The sequence below is a fragment of the Theobroma umbraticum genome, unplaced genomic scaffold (assembly GCF_002168275.2).
Source record: "Theobroma umbraticum cultivar Fairchild unplaced genomic scaffold, ASM216827v3 scaffold_50.0, whole genome shotgun sequence".
Classification (NCBI taxonomy): domain Eukaryota; kingdom Viridiplantae; phylum Streptophyta; class Magnoliopsida; order Malvales; family Malvaceae; genus Theobroma; species Theobroma umbraticum.
The window spans coordinates 1144660-1149252 of NW_018397261.1; positions in this window are offsets into that span (position 1 = coordinate 1144660).

Sequence of the window (4593 nt, forward strand, 5' to 3'; positions counted from 1 at the left end):
TTTTAATATCATATATTTTATTTTCATTTCTTATTATAATCTTATATACTTTATTTTTATTTTTTTAATATAATTTTTTATGTTAAATATTTTATTTTAATTTCTTTTACCTATGTTATATAAATTTTAATTTCTTATATTTTATTTTATTTTAATTTTTGATTCTTATATTATATATTTTATTTTAATATTTTTTGTTCTAATTATAACATTACAAAATGTTTTTAACAAAATAACAAAGTTAAATGGTAAAAATATCTTTAAAAATATTGCAAAGTGCAATGTAATGTGATTGCATTGGTTTTGAACTGTAATCATACATTGCAATAATTTATTACAAAACAAACATTGCAATGTAATTTAATTGGGTACATTACAGGGAATTTGCTCCCACTTCCCCGTACCAAACGCTACCAAAATATAAACTAGATACTATAGCTTGCATATATCTCAAATTCAAGTAATTGTATAATTCGAAACATATAAATATAGATAACATATTCACTTACCTCATCCATTTTATGTTTTGTTTGATTAGTTAACTTTTTTTCGTTCAAAATATGAAATTCCATCTACATTACCCAAAATTTGGTTTATATATATATATGGAAGGTATCAATCAAGCAACACTAAAATGTTACACCATTTTAGTTAAAATTTTCTATAGGAATATTATTTTAGGAGCCAACCGTTTGGTGTAACAATATTTTAATACTTATTATTCATTGTAGACACTTTTTTTAAATAAAAAAATATAATAAGTAATAATTAAAATAAATGAATCATTGCTAAAAAAAAGGAGAAATTGCAGGCTTGGTCTCCAGAGTCAAGCCTGCACTTAGCATTCAATGCTTTCTGAGGCAGTCGAATTTGGGGGTCACTTTCGGTCAATTTTCTGTTACTTAAAGCCCCCTAATCTTTGAAATCATGCTCAGAAGAGCATGATTTCACCTTTTGATTGTTCAAAAATTTGGACAATTAGGTTTTATAAAAACCCTAAAATTTTGATTCAAAAAATAAAAAAACCAGACTGAAAACCAGGGAAGGCAAATTGCAAACAAAAGGGGGGAAAGAACAAAAGGGACAAACCTATTTTCCAAAACCAAAAACCAACAATAAAAAAAATCCTAAGTTTTATCAACTGACTACCTCAGCCACAATAAAAAAATAAAAAATCACAACAAAAAAGCAACAAAAAATACCAAAAAGGAAAACACTCTCAAAATTGAGAGCCAACCTTGACAAAAAGAAAGGATTTAGGAAATGGGTTTTGTGGGGAGAACATTGGGGGAGTAAAAGAAGGGTTCGACTAGTGTAAGAAAGAGAAAAGGTTGGTGTTTTTGGTAAAGGGTTGAGCTGTCTGGAGAAAGAAAATAAAAAGAGAAAAAAAGGGTGGCTGGCTAAGAAAGAGAAAGGGAGAGAAAAAGAAAATGAAAGTAGAAGATGAAAGAGGGAGAGAAAAGAGAGTTGCCAAAGGGAAAGGGAAGAGAAAAAGGAAAAAATCCGTAGGAAGAAAGAGGGAGAGAAAAAGAAAGTCGACAGCCAAAGAAGAAAGAGAAAGAGAAAGGAGATCGATTGGAGTGAGAAAAAAAAAAGAAATGTAGAGAAAGGGGAGATAAACGACGCTAGTGTCGTAATGTATGAGTTTGGGAACCCGATCGCTAGACACGAGGAAACACTAGGAGTTGCCACCAATCTTTTTTTAAGTGTGATTGGCCACCTATTGATTCAATTCTAACTGATGAGGTCTTAAATTGATTTTAAGTCCATCAAGAGAATTTTAAACTGGTCTACGATTTTTAAGACTAGGTTTGGGAATATGGTTACGCCCGGGGAAAGATTAGTATTCATGTGACGTATTGGCCACAAACGGTACCATATGATTATAGATTATCCTATTGGAGCCTTAATTCTTAAATTTATTATGTTTCCTTAGTTATTATTCATTTATTTCATCCTCTATTTTATTAAAATGTTTTATTTGACTTTACGAGTGTGATGTGTACATGATGCATTCGTAAAATGTATGGTATAAATTCAAATAATGTTAGACGAATAACCTTTTATTGAGGATATTTCTCGGATTTGTCCATCATACTAGTGGGAGTTGAGGATATTCTCTCACCTAGAGAATTATTCGAGAAATTTACCTTCGCAAATTTGACAAATAAATCCTATCTTCGGGGTTTTCGTACGCGTTTTAGTAAAAATTATGCTTTTGTCAATGTAAACCTATTATGAGCAAAAGCCTTTTTATTAAAGATATTTTTTGAGCCCTCCTATCGTACTAGTGGGACCTAGAAACATCCTCTCACCTAGGAAACTTTTCAAGGGAAACTTGCTTTCGTAAGATTTTTTGGAAAATCCCATCATCGGGACTTATACTCGTATACTTAAGTGTCTATATGCCATGACATTTACGATGCAGTAATGATGCATGCTATGCTTATGAAATTCAATATTTTATTTCTAAGTCCTCATATACTTTCTTTGTTATTTCTATAAAGTTTTCCTCTTTATTGTCTTCTTTATAAATATACATATTATGAATTATATGTATTTTTATGTTATTTAAGCGTATACCTCCTTTATTATATAAAAATTTTATTCAAACTCTATGGTCCTTTAAACAAGATATTTCATTTCATAATTGTATATGTTTTGATCTGATGTTTCCTCTTTTTATTATTTATCCTATTCTCTTTTTATAATACCCATGAATTTATTGTGTGTAGTTTATATAACCTAATATATTCATTATTATGAATTTCCATCATTAATATTTTACTTACATATTTATTTAATTATTGTTATAAGTATTATTTTTATGATCTTATATTTATCTTTGGCAATTTAAATGAGTATCTACTATTTATTCTTTTATGTTAATTATATTCATTTCTATATTTTGACTAATTTATTATATAATAAGTTTTTGTTTATTTAAAGTTAGAATCACCGAGATTTAGAATTGGGATCCTCCCATCATACTAGTGGGGTCCTAGTTTAATTCCCGAGCCTAGGGAGAATTCCCTTTGAAATTGTGACTCCTCACGTTCTGACAATCGTCCCGTCATCGGTGTAACATATATATTTTTTGTGATTAATGTTTGAAATTCAATTTTCTATATTTTCTTAGCTACAAATATTGACCCAAAACATAGAATTATTATTATAATTAATATTTTCTTTATCTCACTATTTTATCCCTTGTCAATAAACATCCACTTTCCTTCTATTTTATTATTATTATGTCTTTTTTTATTCTTTCATTCTACTTATTTATTTATTTTATTTTTATTAATCATTTACTTACTCCTATATCCTTTTTCCTTCCTTTCCAGTCTTTTTCTTTTATCCTTTTCCTTCTTTATTTAGTTTCTTTTCTTTCCTAAGCAAAATCTCTTAGTTTAGCTATATTTTATCTGAACATTTATTCTCTATTTATATATATCTATATATTTTGACTTACCTATTTCTTCATATTTTCATAAATACTTATTCAACTGAGTTCCAAAAAAATTTTTTGTGACTAAATATTTAAAACACTTTTACTACTTCCTACTATTAACATTATTTTTTTTATATTCCTCTCTGTGTTTTAATTCTATAATCCTAGAATATTATCTGAAAAAAATATTAGAACATTGTAATAAAATTTACTGTATATATTACCAAGCAAACAAATTTGAATTAAACATAGTGAGCTAGACCCTAATACCAAGGTATAACAAGACAAATGGCCCAAATCACAACAAAACCTACCAAAGGAATAAGCTTTTACCTGATTGGGTTAAATTGGCCCAAACTAAGCCGGCCAAGCCCACGATTTGCTACAAAAATGCACCATCCCATGTTTTGTACAGTCGCTCCCGAAATGCCAAAAATGGCGTCGTTTGGAGCAATGAAGGAGAACTCCAAGGAAGTTTCAAATGGTATCATTTCACACTCCCTAACCTTAGCTATTTAATCCTCTTTTGCTCTCCTTTCTCTCATTTTCATCTCTTCTATTTCTTTCTCTAACCGTCATTTACTCTCTCTTTTCTCAAAACCTTTCCTTTCCTTTCTTTCACTTCCTCCCTCACCGGCGATCAACAACTCACACTGCCTCGCTGACCCTCCAAAGATCGCACCAACCAACCTCTAAATCCCTCCAAACTGCTGCAACCTTTCCTCATTCTCTTGCTAGCAACATGCAAATGGCCCTCAAAAACCTTTAAATCTGTCCAAAAATCACGACTTGTTATGAATATTTTGTGAATATTCATTTATGTTATCTATATCTAGATTTGATGTAAATCAGATTAGATTAGGATATAATCCATATAATTTCTAAGTGTTATCTTTATCTTGTAAAGGGGTTATTTGCCTATAAATAGGTTTACCTTAGTTCATTTGTATACACACTTCAATAAGATTTCTTCTCTCCCTAAAATACTTTCTTTCTTCTCTTTAAGTATTCTTTCAAGTTATTTTTATTTGTTCTTCTAAAGTTATTTTTCCTTAACACGTTATCAGCACGATCCTCTAATCTCTCACCCTCAAGCTTCACAAAGTCGACGATCCTCTAATCTCTCACCCTCAAGCTTCACA